Here is a 17328-nt window from a genome sequence, read left to right as displayed (position 1 = left end):
GCAAATTTTTGCTGAAAATCGTATTCTCCACAATATTACAGCATGAGAACCTCCTGCGTTGACATCATTGTGTACTTATTACATGAGCATGTTACTATTTTGATAGATATTTATTTAACTATTGACTACAGTTACTAATACAAAATCATTATAATTTAAGAAGCTGTCAATCGCATGTGTTGGCTGATATTATTATTGTAAGACTGCCAAATGGTGCTTGTGTAGAGAAAAGAAATTGTTCAAATAGCTCTGAGCACTATGGGACTTAACAGCTGTGGTCATCAGTCCCCTAGAACTTAGAACTACTTAAACCTAACTAACCTAAGGACATCACACACATCCATGCCCGAGGCAGGATTCGAACCTGCGACGTAGCAGTCGCGCGGTTCCGGACTGCGCGCCTAGAACCGCGAGACCACCGCGGCCGACTGTGTAGAGAAAGCCTAAATAATTGTTTCAACAATATTTAACAAGAATGTGTTGTCACTTAATAGGGCAAACTTGCGGAAAATGCTGGCTTATTTATTTACGAACAAACTATTATTTATGGTAAGGTTGCCATCAGTGCATGGTGGTTCATGTATGAACCATCGTCATAGTTTTGTTTGGTCGATAGCTGCTGCCATCTAGCTATGCTGAGCTGACTAACCAGTTGACAAATATCCCACCGACTTTGTTCGAAGGTTTAGGTTACACTGTAGACCTGATGTAAATATATGAAGCAAATTGTGTTATTTAATGTAACGGCGGATTTAAACTGGATTGTAAATGGTGATAACATCGGCTATTCAAAAAATGTTCAAATGTGTGTGAAATCTTACGGGACTAAACTTCTAAGGTCATCAGTCCCAAAGCTTACACACTACTTAACGTAAAGTATCCTAAAGACAAACACACACATGCATGCCCGAGGGAGGACTCGAATCTCCGCCGGGATCAGCCGAGCAGTCCATGACTGCAGCACCCAAGACCGCTCGGCTAATCCCGCGCTGCAGCATCGGCTATTCCAGGTCTACTTGGCATATGCCATTGGTAAATGAACCGTATCTACTTTTCATGAGTATAAACTGAGGAGGCAAAAGTAATGGGATTCCACCTAATATCGCGTTGTAACTCCCTTTTGGCCGACGTACTGCAGCAACTCGACGACTTGGTATGGACTGAACAAGACTGCAAGTCCCCTACATAAATAATGAGATATGCTGCCTCTATAGCCGTTCGTAATTGCGAAATTGTTGCCAGTGCAGGTTTCTGTTCACGAGATGACCTGTCGATTATGTCCAATAAATGTTCGATATCATTAATGTCGGGCGACCGGCGTGGCCAAATCCTTCACTCGCATTTGTCCAGAATATTTTTCAAAGAAATCGCGGACAGTTATGGCCCAATGACTTCGTTGGTTGGGAAATTGAAGTCTGTGAATCAATCCAGCTAGCGAAACAACGCCATTTTCAGTCAATGATCGGTTCAGATGGACCAGTGGGCACATTCCATTGCATGTAAACACAGCTCACAACATTATGGGTCACCACCAGCTTGCACAGTGTCTTGTTAACAGCTTGGGTAGATGGTTTTGTGGCATCTGCCCCAGACTCGAACCCTATCATCAGCTCGTACCAACTGAAATCGGGACTCATCTGGCAAGGACACGTTTTTCCTGTCTTCTAGGGTCTTCTAGAAATCTGGTATTCTCGGCTCACTTTTGACACTGCTTCTCTCGGAGTACTGATTTCTCTAACGATTTCCGAAATGGAATGTCCTAGCTCCAACTAAAATTACGCTTTCACCGTGCGTCGTGCAGCCATAATCACGTCGGAAACGTTTTCACATGAATCACCTGAAAACAAATAACAGTTCTGCCTATACACTGCCCTTTTATACCTGCGCACGCGATATTACCGTCATCTCTATATGTGCATATCGTTGTCCGATGACTTTTGTTGCCTCACTGTAATTAGATTCGCATAATTTGCCATAAATTACAATCTACTGGCGTGCATAGCAGATGTTACGGTGTCGCCACGATTGAACAACTAGCTCCCATGAACGGACCACTGTTCCATTCAAGGAAACTATACCACTCTTCACTCACAACCGAAACTTTAGTCCTGTCACGTGAAAGGCCACATATAACACTAACATGCTGTGAAACACGCTAATGTTACCATCTGCTAGGATTTTGAAGTTCGACCGCGCGTGTGTCCAATGAACAAGGGAATCGGACTATAATTTCGAATCTGGTGAAATAACAGAAAAACCAAACGGGCTTTAATCTTGGGAATTAACGAAATTGCTAAAATCATAAATGAAAAAAAATGAACGGTCGCCAGCCCAGTTAGGCACATTAATTAGGGAATATATATATATGAGAAAATTGAATATTGCTTATTGAAGTTGCTTTTGTTGAGATTTCTCTTTCAATAGCAAACAGGGTACAAACTGACACAGTAAATTCTGGGGACCCAATTTCCATCAAACTCATACTAAAGACTGCCACACTCAAGAGCATTATTTAATGACATACTGAAATGTCACTGCATGAAGTTCAGAACTACATTTGGACATGAGGGGCTTCTATCTTGAATGATACGAAAAACACAAATAAAGATGTATACCATAAGAAATACACTGTTTAAGTTCCTCTACATATGTCAGTTTTCCTTAGTAACAGAAATAGTTCAATTTTTTCCTTATTGGTGGGGAATATGATGGGGACCCATAAACTAGTATAGTTTCACTAGCCAACGCTCTTTGATTATTACAATAGTAAAGACTAACTCTGGAAGATAATCATTCACTTCACTTGGAGTAGTTCATAAACTACTTTGCAAGAAAGTAAAATACAACACTGGGTTTAATTAACTTCAAAAAGGAACCTTTCATGATGGGAACCAAACATACACTTTTATTAGAGTTGTGCATAATTCTTCTTCTAACAATACTATCGTAAATCTGTTCATTTAAGATCTATATATACTTGAACTTTAATTACCTGTGGAGCAGATATTCTTTGCAATAATATTTACACAATCTTGCACTGTAATCCTACAAAACTATATTTTATAATACACTAAGGATACTTTAGCAAAAGCCTATCCAACTTCATTATTGTGGTTTTAGCTTTAACTTTTACTACACCTTTTACTTTAGACAAAAAAATCACTTTTATAAACATGAATGCAAAAATAGTTCATTTAAATCAGTTTAATCGGTTTTAGTACCACTTAGGTGAGCACCCTACGTAGGTTCGTGATCAGGATTGAAAATATGGTTCCGCACAAGAATTTATGTTTTATGTGATTGTTATTGAAACAACACACAAATTAAATGGTCCATGCGTATATATATATTACTTAAAAGAATATATGAAGTTTGTGAAGCAGTAGCGAAGATTGGTGGCAGGCGACATGGCGGCTAACTGTACTCACGGCTATTGATGTACGAATTCTCTATAAAATCTCATCTTGACGTCGGATTATCAACATATCAGAGCCATTCCATTATGATGTGAATACCAAATGATAGCCAGATCCACATTCGAAGTAAATCTCTCATAATGCAGATTCCGTTTGCCTCTCTTAGCACTGTCTAAGTGTACCGTGCTAAGGCTAGCCACATACTGCGTGTCGTTCGCACAAAGGAGCCGCTCAGCTCGACCGCCAAACCCATCTTTTACATCACGCCATTCCATTTCCTTTGTGGAGGGACTTCCCTACAGCGTTTACATGTTACTAATACGGGTGCCCTAAGCATATACCAGGCTTTAATAAACATTTTCTTTTTATAAATATTTTCGTATTGCAATGATTTACCATTTCGACATATTCTTTTGCTTTTTCATATATGCATTACAAAACTCTAATTTTCTTGCCATAGACCAAAGAGTTTAAACATCACAGAATACTCACCTCATAAATTGCAGATACACAGTACTACTTCTAATCGGTATAAATGTTACAAAACGCCTTTCTAAAATCTGTCTTTATCGTAATGTCTAATTATTGCAGTACTTATCATCTACGAATATATACTGTATGTGTTTGGATTTTCCCAAGTGTTCCTTTGTAATTGTTTCTTTCACTTTTTTAATAGATGTAGTGTAGCACGCCTACAAAAACATATGAAAGGAAATATATGTAGACTGACTGATTAGATGTAAGAGTGGGTCTGATGGCCCTAATCTTGACACGTTAAATAAATCAGTCAGTAAATAAACAAAGAAAAATTAATAAAATTAATTTAGGATATTGTCTGTATCAACATATTAGAATTTCCTTATCTTACTGGCAAGAAATACGAAAAAGACGCATAAGTATGAAGTTCCAACACAATTCTCAAGGCTTTGAAGTTCATTTTATAGATTGACTTTCCTTACAATTATATATTCAAACCATTTTTTGGCGTTCTGAATATGCTTCAATGTGTTAAATACTGAAAACTGAAGGAAGAGAAGATGCAGCACGCACTTGATGTTGTGCGAAATGATGATCTCGGTTTGAATGCTGCTGCAAAGTACTATTGAGAGCCCAAATCAACTTTGAAACATCATCTGGATTGAAAAAATTGACATACTGAGGAGGGTGAGGAAGTAATCAGCAGTAATAGTGACTTGTCTTCTGAAGTGGAGCAGGAGATATGTTAACATGTGTTTCTATTCGAAAAACGCATTTTGGACAACACGCCTACGGTCCTGCGATTGATATTATTCGAAGTAACCGATAGAAACAATATACAGCACATATTCAACCATGGGAAAATTGTGTCCGGCAAGAAGTGGTGTTACAATTTTGTGAAGATTCGTAACGAACTCATCATGAGACAACCAGAGGTCACATCCATGGCTCGTGCCACTGTTTTCAATAAAGAGAGGTTTCTACATCCACAACTACATTTATACTCCGCAAGCCACCCAACGGTGTGTGGCGGAGGGCACCTGACGTGCCACTGTCATTACCTCCCTTTCCTGTTCCAGTCGCGTATGGTTCGCGGGAAGAACGACTGCCGAAAAGCCTCCGTGCTCGCTCGAATCTCTCTAAGTTTACATTCGTGGTCTCCTCGCGAGGTATAAGTATGGGGAAGCAATATATTCGATACCTCATCCAGAAACGCACCCTCTCGGAACCTGGCGAGCAAGCTACACCGCGATGCAGAGCGCCTCTCTTGCAGAGTCTGCCACTTAAGTTTGCTAAACATCTCCGTAACGCTATCAGGCTTACCAAATAACCCTGTGACCAAACGCACCGCTCTTCTTTGGATCTTCTCTATCTCCTCTGTCAACCCGACCTGGTACGGATCCCACACTGATGAGCAATACTCAAGTATAGGTCGAACGAGTGTTTTGTAAGCCACCTCCTTTGTTGATGGACTACATTTTCTAAGGACTCTCCCAATGAATCTCAACCTGGCATCCACCTTACCAACAATTAATTTTATATTATCATTCCACTTCAAATCGTGCCGTTCGCATACTCTCAGATATTTTACAGAAGTGCTACCAGTGTTTGTTTAGGTATCATAGAATCATACAATAAGGGATCCTTCTTTCTATGTATTCGCAATACATTACATTTGTCTACGTTAAGGGTCAGTTGCCACTGCCTGCATCATGTCCTTTTCCGCTGCAGATCTTCCTGCATTTCACTGCAATTTTCTAATGCTGCAACTTCTCTGTATACTACAGCATCATCCGCGAAAAGCCGCATGGAACTTCTGACACTATCTACTACGTCATTTATATATATTGTGAAAAGCAATTGTCCCATAACACTCCCCTGTGGCACGCCAGAGATTTCTTTAACGTCTCTTGTCTTTCCATTAAGAAGAACATGCTGTGTTCTTTTTCCAAAAAACTCTTCAATCCATCCACACAGCTGGTCTGATATTCCGAAGGCTCTTACTTTGTTTATCAGGCGACAGTGCGGAACTGTATCGAACGCCTCCCGGAAGTCAAGGAAAATGGCATCTACCTGGGAGCCTGTATCTAATATTTTCTGGGTCTCATGAACAAAGAAAGCGAGTTGGGTCTCACACTATCGCTTTTTCCGGAATCCATTTTGATTCATTCAGAGTAGATTCTGGGTTCCCAGAAATGTCATGATACGCGAACGAAAAACATGTTCTAAAATTCTACAACAGATTGATGTCAGAGATATAGGCCTATGGTTTTGCACATCTGCTCGACGACCCTTCTTGAAAACTTGTGCTACCTGTGCTCTTTTCCAATCATTTGGAACCTTCCGTTCCTCTAGAGACTTGCGGTACACGGCTGTTGAAATGGGGGCATTGATGTAAATGGTATCCACAAACGGACCTTTACACAAAATAAATCACCATTTGTTCCTCATGGTGTTAAATGATTACGGTTAACTGTGGATTTCCTTCAATTCGAGACAAAACTGTGAATGTCCGTTGATGACAATCTTACCCTATGTTTATTGTAAATGATCTGAGTGTGACCAAATGTTTATAACATTTCATTTATTTGAATGTTGTTGCAATATATATTAGTCTAGTGCAGAAAGTGGTCAAGCTGAGTCAGTTCACATCTGTGGAAGTTAAGAACGACGTGAAATGACGATCATTGAACTATATGAAACAAAATCGTCATAAATTCCTAACGGATTGCGCAAGAACGTTCAAACTGCGTGGTTGGCTGTCCCATTTCGCGACCGGGAAATCTCTTCACCCTCAACAGGTGACTGTGGTGTGTTATGCACTCCGTCTTCAGGCCACAAGTGACCCATCGGGACCAGCCGACCGCCGTTTCATCCTTAGCTGAGGATGCGTATAGGAGGGGCGTGTGGTCAGCACACCACTCTCCCGGTGGTTATGATGGTTTTCTTTGACCGGAGCCGCTACTATTCGGTCCAGTAGCTCCTCACTTGGCGTCACGAGGCTGTGTGCACCCCGAAAAATGGCAACAGCACATGGAGGCTTGGATGGTCACCCATCCAAGTGCAGGCCACGCCCGACAGCGCTTAACTTCGGTGATCTGACGGGAACCGTTGTATCCACTGCGGCAAGGCCGTTGCCGTGGTGTGTAATGCCACGGAATAATCGGTGCGATTTTACTTGATGGCACGCTGACTACCGAATGGTACGTGAAACTTTTGGAAGATGGTTTCACCTCCATTATCCAAACTGACCCTGATTTTGACAAGATGTGGTTCTTGCCAGCCGGAGCTCGACCCTATCGAAGCAGGAGAGTGTTTGATGTCCTGGAGGAGCACTTTGGGGACCGCATTCTGGATCTGGGGGACACAGAAGCCCCTGGCATGGGTCTCGATTGGCCGCCATATTCTTTGTATTTGAACACATACGACTCTTTTTTGTCGGGTTATATTAAGGACATGGTGTACAGCAATAACCACAAAACGACTTCCGATCTGAAAACAGCCATTCAAAATGTCATCCACAATATCGATGTGCCAACACTTCAGTGGGTCATGCAGAATGTCGTTATTCATCGGCACCAAATCATTATCAATGATGGCTGGCATATCGTACGTGTCATAACGCAAAATCTGAATATCTGTAGCTACGTTAACATGTTGAATGAAGTGTGTGCACGCCATAGTTTGCAACTAAATTACGTTTTCTTTGATGTATTTCAACAGTTGTCGCCCTGTGTTTTTGGTGGGGATACCCATAAGCCAATGGGTTCCACCACTGGAATGAAGTTGAGACAGACATTTTTCGAGTGGTGCGCTGAGGGAAACGATTCTGGACGCTTCAAGAACACTGACAAGCCTGTGATACACTACTGGTTATTAAAATTGCTACACCAAGAAGAAATGCAGATGATAAACGGGTATTCATTGGGCAAATATATTATAGCAGACCTGACATGTGATTACATTTTCACGCAATTTGGGTGCATAGATCCTGAGAAATCAGTACCCAGAACAACCACCTCTGGCCGTAATAACGGCCTTGATATGCCTTGGCATTGAGTTAGAGCTTGGATGGCGTGTACATGTACACCTGCCCCTGCAGCCTCAACACGATACCACAGTTCATCAAGATTATTGTGATGAGCCAGTTGCTCGGCCACCATTGACCAGACGTTTTCAGTTGGTGAGAAATTTGGAGAATGTGCTGGTCAGGGCAGCAGTCGAACATTTTCTGTATCCAGAAAGGCCCGTACAGGACCTGCAACATGCGGTCATGCATTATCCTGCTGAAATGTAGGGTTCGCAGGGATCGAATGAAGCCACGGCTCATAAAATATCTGAAATGTAACATCCACTGTTCTAAGTGCTGTCAATGCGAACAAGAGTTGACCGAGACGTGTAACCAATGGCACCCCATTCCATCACGCAGGGTGATACGCTAGTATGGCGATGACGAATTTTCGCTTCCAATGTGCGTTCACTGCGATGTCACCAAACATGGATGCGACCATCATGATGCTGTAAATAGGACCTGGATTCATCCGAAAAAATGACGTTTTGCCATTCGTGCACCCAGGTTCGTCGTTGAGTACACCATCGCAGGCGCTACTGTCTGTGATGGAGCGTCAAGGATAACCGCAGCCATGGTCTCCGAGCTGATAGTCCATCCTGCTACAAACGTCGTCAAACTGTTCGTGTAGATGGTTATTGTCTTGCAAACGTCCCCATCTGTTGCTTCAGGGATCGAGACGTGGCTGCACGATCCGTTACAGCGATGCGGATAATATTCCTGTCATCTCGAGTGTTAGTGATACGAGGCCGTTGGGATCCAGCACGGCGTTCTGTATTACCCTCCTGAACCCGCCGATTCCATATTCTGCTAACAGTCATTAGATCTCGACCAACGCAAGCAGCAATGTCGCAATACGATAAACCGCAATCGCGATAGGCTACAATCCGACCTTTATCAAAGTCGGAAACGTGATGGTACGCATTTACGTTCCTTACACGAGGCATCACAACAACGTTTCACCAGGCAACTGCTGTTTGTGTATGAGAAATCGGTTGGAAACTTTCCTCATGTCAGCAAGTTGTAGGTGCCGTCACCGGCGCCAATCTTGCGTGAATGCTTTGGAAAGCTAATCATTTGCATATCACAGCATCTGCTTCCTGTCGGTTAAATTTCGCGTCTGTAGCACGTCATCTTCGTGGTGTAACAATTTTAATGGCCAGTAGTGTATTTGGTCGAGTAGGTGACTGATTCTGGTCGGTGAACGGCCTCTATGGTACTTTAATTTCTGAAGGCACTTTACGTCGATTTTCTCAAGCAAGTGGACCTCCGTGAGGTGAAGTGAGATATTAGCTCATGTAGCTAACTGATTCTTGGCGGTGAACGGCCTCTGCGGAGCTGTAGCTTTTCAGACTGCATTATGGAATTGATACTAGACAGAGCCTCAGTTTCTACTGTTATCTCGTATATGTTAGTTTGTAAATCGTCATGTTGAACTTTAAACTATTTTGAGCTGGTCAATATTTAGTGTATTGTTATAACGAAATTGACTTAGTTTCCGCGCATCTTTGACGACTATTTAGCTTGGGGTTCTGCTGCAATTCTCGTGATGCTCTCAGTGTAACTTTACTGAATTCTTAAGAGTGTTTCCTATCTCTATTTTAATTGGATGTTGTATGAGTTCCACTTTCTTGAATAAAACATTACTCAGCATAATTCTCTGACATTTAAATAAATTACAGACATTAGAATAGAACCCCTTTTATAAAATTGTTCTTCTGTCTTTTATTTTATATTGCTGTATATTTTATTAATTCGCAGTGATAGCCAATGCGTAGACTATTTAATTCCAGGGTCACAACTACAGATTATTATTTGCAGAAAGTCTCCTACTGGGCACGAAAGCAGAGACGTATGTGACTCGACGCTCTGACTACCCCAGCTATTCTATGTAAACAAAGCCGTGCATAGCCGAAGCATCTAACTTACGAGCAACATCAAGTGACTTTGCAATTGTTTTCCTCGTATTGACTACTGTTTAGAGAGCAAGTAGTCAGCAGAAAACGGTTAGGTAACGGCGCAAAACAGCACATGGAATCTGTTTCTCAGACTAACTGCGGAGGCCTTTCGATCGGCCCCCGGAAATTCTGTCACATAACATTATACACGTCTGTGTGAGATGTATTGGTTCAAAATGGCTCTGAGCACTATGGGACATAATATCTATCGTCATCAGTCCCCTAGAACTTAGAACTACTTAAACCTAACTAACCTAAGGACAGCACACAACACGCAGTCATCACGAGGCAGAGAAAATCCCTAACCCCGCCGGGAATCGTACCCGGGAACCCGGGCGCGGGAAGCGAGAACGCTACCGCACGACCACGAGCTGCGGACGTGAGATGTATTATATGACCTACTTGATCTTATATTTTATTTTGTCTGATTCGAAAACTTTTACTGTACACTGGACACCCAGAAAAAATCAGACATTTAGCTGATAGCAAACTTCAGTTAAGTGTGTGCTTCATACGTCCGCCATTTAATTGAAAACTGAATTTCGTATATGTATTGTTTGAGGTGTATCTGAATTGTGGATAATTTGCTTCCTTCCGATGACGTCTACTTTTCTTCCTTTCTATTCAATGGAGAGTGAACTCTTCTGGTAGAAATTTAGCCACCACCCATCAAAATCTTAGAAGTTTTCGTATTTATTACGTGCATTGTGAACTGATACGCCGGCCGCGGTGGTCTAGCGGTTCTAGGCGCGCAGTCCGGAACCGCGCGACTGCTACGGTCGCAGGTTCGAATCCTGCCTCGGGCATGGATGTGTGTGATGTCATTAGGTTAGTTAGGTTTAAGTAGTTCTAAGTTCTAGGGGACTTATGACCACAAATGTTGAGTCCCATCGTGCTCAGAGCCATTTGAACCATTTTTGAACTGATACTTTCTTAGCATACTTTATGAGGACGGTTGACTGGTGAAGTTACTCATCGCCAGGAAGCGATTTCTTTAAGAAGAGACGGACAATAATATTAGATTCTTGTGTTAGTGCCAGGTGTCGGAGAGAAGATGTTATACCGTAGTGTGATGTATCTACCCTTGGAAAATCACAAACCACTACGAAACACTTATACAAAACATCGTGAAAATAGGCCTTTTAGAAATTACCAACACAATTCTTCCTCCCTTAATAAGACGCAATGAAATTAGGCTAGTAGCACGTAGTCTTCAAAACAGTTCTCATATGAACAACTTGTATTAGAGGATATGTGCTTCGTCAGTATCTCCACGAGAGTCGCTTATTGCAGATTGTGGTTTCAATGCAGAAAACGAAGTGAGTGGTTTACATTGCATGACATGATGTAGTGTGTTTGATTCAGAAACTGATAATAATACCGTTGTGGAGTCCCTATTGCTTACGCATATATATCAGATTTCGTCTGTGATGACAGGGCAGTCATGTTTTGATGTTACAAGAGAGACTGCCGATACAAGGGTATCGTACTTCATACTACCGCCCACGTCTGCTGTGTATTGACTTGGAACGCCTACATAAGCCATTTCTCGTTTAATTTGAATGTTCTGAGAAGAGCGTCGACCGTTTGATGTGTATTGCGTCCAAATAGTGGGCACAAATAGGAGAGCGATCGTATCGCACGCCGTCGTGTCACGATGTGGACGCTCCTTTGGTTCTGCGCTGTTCACTACTGCGGCCAAAGAGACGTCATTTGAAGCACTGCCTAGTACTCTAGTGGACGGTTTCACAGAGCAGCGGACACTGCCAATACAAACGAAGAGGGTCTTCTCTATGACCTTAATGTACCAGTGTACACGAGTGAGAGAATATAATTTTTTACATCATCTTTTTTTTAACCCCATGTAAAAATTTCTGACCTACCGAATTTTAACTTCACATTTAACCGCACTCAGAATCTCTTCCTCCGGTTGCAGAGTTAATGACGTGTTGTATATTTGGTACTCCGTAGCTTGTAGAAATTGTAAATATGTGAAAATAATATTTAATCGTTCGACGGAAGCTGCTTGTTGGTTGTATTTTATGTTACCGAGTTAGATCCGGGTGTTGTCCGTCATCAGCTTATCTGTATTACACAAAAGACACGCATTTATTATAATACATTGCTTAAAACGTATACAGTAGTGTTTCATGCACATGAGATATTTCAATTCATTTTAATGTGGCTTTCCTAGCATGCAATGTTCTGTACCGTATTCCAGTGACAATGAAGTGTATCGAAAGTAATCTCTGCATGTACAGCAATTACCGAAGACAACTGCATGTATTCTCGTAAAAATTCTTTATACAAATTATATGGAGGGTGTAATGGGTATAAGTGCAGATATATCTTTTAGTGACTGAGGACGGTGCACTGAACAACATTATATCAGTATTTACATCATTTGTACACTGACAGTTACAGCTGGTACAAGTCGAACGTCTTTAGGTTACTTAATACCTCCAAGTACATGCAAGAACAAGCCCTTAACCCTTATTTTCCCTTGGGCATAAGGTCAGATGCTCAAATGTAGACATGTCGATACAAAAGAGTAAGTCTACAGTGACGGGCGTAGTCTTCTTAGTGGTGCAATTACGACCATGAAGAAATCATCAGGTGGTAAGGTCTGTGATGTGTTTGTGGAAGACTGCTCGATTAAGAGGAACACCAACCAACACATTGATGTTTGTGCGTATTAAGGTACAACACATAAAAATATCTGCACTTATTTCCGTTATACGCTGTATATATGTACATATAAATCACGTAATCATATTATTACATAAATGTTACGAAATACTGTCGTTGGCATACAGTAGGGAGCATTACATGTTAGGCAAATCCCATTATAGTGAATTGAAATATATAATATGCATTAAACACAACTATATAATTGTATTGTAAGTTATGTACTATAATAAATACCTGGCCTTTGTGTAATAACGATATGAAGATGAGCATCACCCGAAAGAATTTCAGTAACACAAAATACTACCAACAAGCAGCTTCTACCGAACAACTGTTTTCTGCTGTGATATATTTCAATGGTAAGATATTACTATAGATAGCTTGCTTGATTGACATGAACTATGTTAAGGTAGGTGTCAAAATGTTTTCTAAAGATCAATTGGTGGATGACATGGATATTGTCTGGCAACAGTGAATCTTTCACTCTGCAGACGAGTGCGCGCTGTTATTACACTTCCTGGCAGATTAACACTGTGTGTCGAACCAGCACTTGAACCGGAAATCTTCCTCTAGCTGGTAGTGCTCTTACCCACTGAACATCCAGGCTGACATGGTTCAGATCAGTTTGATACGTTTCGTATAAGCCCTATGGGAATTACTTTCGTGATATCTCTGGTCCTCTTGTTTTCTGCTTCTTCCCGATCTTCTTCTTCATTCTGCATATAGTAGTAACTTGCTGTTATGATCTCTTGGTTAAAGTTATTGATCCTTCTGTCTCTTCCTCTGTCTTCCTACAGACCCACTGGGTAATAATTCGTGATTAATTTTGGTATTCTGTCGTCTCGAAATTTCTCTCGTGGTCGTTCCAGCTGTTTCTTTATTCCTTCTATGATGTCAAGATTCCTCCTCCTGTCGGTAAGTGTTTACCCAGCTATCTCTTTTAAGAATCGCCTTCCAATGCTTTTATTGTTGTTTCTTTTCTTTTCTTTTCTTTTCTTTTCTTTTCTTTTCTTTTCTTTTCTTTTCTTTTCTTTTCTTTTCTTTTCTTTTCTTTTCTTTTCTTTTTGTTTTTGTCCACGACTCACTCCACCACTTCAACAACTATTATTCACTTCTCATTTTCCTTATGTTTTAACTTCGGCATCCAATACATACGCAAACGCAATGTTGTCTTCGACCACGCTATTAATTTCTACATCTGTGGGTCGGCAGTCTGAACGTAAGTTCTGAAAGATAAAACAATTTTAAAAAACCACAGTCAGTTCTGTTATTCAATATGCCCTGATTTCATCACGTATGTGTATGACATTACTGGTCACTTTCGGCTGTGTGTATTTTCAACTGAGCAGGGTGTGCACTGTTACGAAACACTTGCATTACTGACACGATAAATTTGGAAATGGCCACAGGGCGAAACTGGCCAGTTATGTCATATAAATACATGGCGCAATAAAGGCATCTTGCATAAATGAACTGCCAGCACATGACGGTCTTTTGAAAATGGTTTCTTTATTCAGAAGCTTAACCATGCGATTCAATTAACTGATTTGCAGTAATCACAGGTATTCCGTGACATTCCGAAGGATAATCTCTCGGATGACTGCGAAACACGTCACGTTAAGCCCATGTAGAACAACAGTGTTTGAAAGCACCCCAGAACTACAGTCCTATATCACTCATTTACGTCTGTCTGAGGCAGGATTCTATAACTTATTCAGAATTAGACCATGATTCACCGCAGGGGCTGTAATTGTTTTATTACTCTTCATATTATACACTGAGTATCTGAAAGATACCCGTAGAGACAGTGAAGACAAAGTTCGACTAATTATAGCATACATAGAGTCCTTTAAGGAATCGTTCTTTGCACAATCCACTCGTGACAGGAACACGAAGAAACTCTAATATGTGGTACAATGCTAACTATCCTCTCTGATAAACTTTACAGTGGTTTGCAGAATATGTATTTAGATGTAGATGTTGTTTGTTGTGATCTTCAGTCCGAAAACTGGTTTAATGCCGTTCTCCATGCTACTCTACCCTGTTCAAGACTCTTCATCTCGGAATAACTACTGCAACTTACATGCTTCTGATCTGCTTAATGCAATCATCTCTCGGTCTCCCTCTGGAATTTTACCCCTCACACTTCCCTCCATATATTAAATTGGTGATCCCTTGATATCTCAGAATGTGTCCCATCAACCGATACCTTTTTCTAGTCAGATTGTGTCACAGAGTTCTTTTCTCATCAATTATATTCAGCACCTCCTCGTTACTTACACGGTCTACCGACGTAATTTTCAGCATTATTCTGTAGGACCACATTTCAAAAGCTTCCATTCCTTTCTTGACCAAACTTTTTATCGTCCATGTTTCACTTCCGCACGTGATTAAACTACATACAAATACTTTCAGAAAAGACTTCGTACCACTTAAATCTAAGTTCTGTGTTAACAAATTTATCTTCTTCAGAAACGCTTTTCTTGCCACTGCCAACCTGCATTTTATAACCTCTCTTCATTGTCCATCTTCAGTTCTCTTGCTGCCTAAATGATAAAACTCGTCTACCACTTTGCCTCGTTTCCTAATCCAATTTCCTCAGCATCACCTGATTAATTAGATTACATTCCATTATCCTTCTTTTGATTTTGTTGATGTTCATCATCGCCGGCCACGGTGACCGAGCGGTTCTAGGCGCTTCAGTCCGGAACCGCGCGACTGCTACGGTCGCCGGTTCGAATCCTGCCTCGGACATGGATGTGTGTGATGTCCTTAGGTTAGTTAGGTTTAAGTAGTTCTAAATTCTAGGGGACTTATGACCTCAGAAGTTGAGTCCCATAGTGCTCAGAGCCAGTTTTTGATGTTCATCATCTATCCTTCTTTCAAGCCTGTGTTTATTCCATTCAACTGCTCTTTGAAGTCGTTTTGCGGTCCCTGACGGAATAGCAATGTCATCGGCAAGCCGCAAAGTTTTATTTCATCTCCATGAATTCTTTTTCTCAATGTAGAGACTGAACAACATCGGTATTAGGCTACAAACCTGTCTCACACCCATCTGAAACACGGCTTTCTTTTCATGCCACTCGCTTCTGTACAAGTTGTTCGTAGCCTTTTGGTCACCGCATTTCACCCCAGCTATCTTCAAACCTGCAACGACAGTCTTCCAGTCGACATCTTCGAAAGTTTCCTCTAAGTTTACGTTTCCTATAAACGGAGGTTTGTCTTTCCTTAAATCTATCATCTAAGATAAGTCGTAGGGCCAGTATTGCCTTTCGTGTTCCTACATTTCCACGGAATCTAAATCGATCTTCCCCGAGATCGCCTTCTACCAGTTTTTTCATTCATCTGCAAGGAATTCGTGTTAGTATTTGGCAACCATGACATAGTAAGCTGAGTGTTCGGTACCATTCACACCTGCTATCACCTGCCTTCTTTGTAATTGTAACTGTTACATTGTTCTTGAGATCTGAGGGTACTTCGTCTGTCTCACATCTCTTTCACACCAGATGGAAGAGTTTTGTTATGAGCGGCTCTCACATGGCTATCAATAGTTCTGACGGAATGTCGTCTACCCCGGGGCCTTATTTCGGCTTCGATCATTCAGTGCTTTGTCAAATTCTTCTCCATATTATAGGAGTGGAAGAGGACGTAGATTTGGAAGTAACCTGGAAAATTATTCGCTTTCGTTGGCAACAGCATGTAACACCCAACAATAATGCGATTCCTCGTCTAATGTCCGCGAGTGGATTTGCACAGTGGGAAAGTAACGAGATCACTGAGCCACGAACAACGAGGTAGAAGTCCCGCGGTGTTCGCTACGCACGTGCGGCCAGTGCCGCACACGTCGGTGCGTGGCAGCTAGCAGCTGCTGCCCAGCAACGCTTGGTCAGCACGACCGGACTACGTCAGAGGGAAGTGCCCGAGGCCGAGGTGGTGACACAGGCCAGCGGTCTCAGTCAGCTATCCAAACGTCACACCGGGGAGGTGTGTCTGCTCTCGCTGCTCATCATAGAACACAGCCGAAACAAGGACTTCGCCGTGTGCACAGGAAATCTGTAGTAGACCCTCCAGGTTAGGACAACGATCTGCTTTCCTCGTAGTGTATGCCGTAAACAAACACTAATAACAACATAAGCAGCATTTGTAGTTAGTTCCAAATGCATCGGGGAAGTAGAGTGACACGAGATACTGAAAAAAAACTACTGAGAATATGTAAAATGCCGACTTACATGATTGTGCTGACTTCCTGCACCAACGAAAGCCGCAAAGTAAGGGAAGCATCGAAACCAGGAAAACAAACGTGTCATTCACAAAAACTGTAGATGACGAAAATGAGAAAGCAATTAAAAAGTGCTTCGTGTGGCTAGTAAGTGAAACACGAGAACAACAGATCTGCAAACCAAATAGAAATCATACTCATGAAAACTGAGAAGGATGGGAGCAAAATAAAGGGAAATCCATAATTACAAGGGCAAGTGCGATATAAGCCACCAAATGGAAAGCGTCATACTCGTCCCGATTTACAATCAGAGATGAACGACAATAAGTTTGTGCATACGTTAATTACCAACATTTTCAGATATGTTAGATAAACGAAGGGTTAAAAAACAGCTATAAGACAGATTTAGAACAAGATGAAAAAATTAATCACAATGTCCACCAACACTTCGTGCTACTATACAAAATTGAAACGTGTATATATTGGATTTCGAGCAACAAT

General features: G+C 41.5%; 1 pseudogene; it reads right to left on the bottom strand.

Annotated features, from left to right (window-relative positions):
- Positions 1–6914: 6914 nt before the first annotated feature.
- LOC124723457 lies at positions 6915–7032 on the bottom strand (annotated as a pseudogene).
- Between the last annotated feature and the right edge of the window lie 10296 nt (positions 7033–17328).

This window comes from Schistocerca piceifrons, chromosome X (assembly GCF_021461385.2).
Source record: "Schistocerca piceifrons isolate TAMUIC-IGC-003096 chromosome X, iqSchPice1.1, whole genome shotgun sequence".
Taxonomy (NCBI): Eukaryota; Metazoa; Arthropoda; class Insecta; order Orthoptera; family Acrididae; genus Schistocerca; species Schistocerca piceifrons.
Note: the sequence above shows the minus strand (reverse complement) of the source record. Positions and strands in the feature narration are given on the sequence as shown.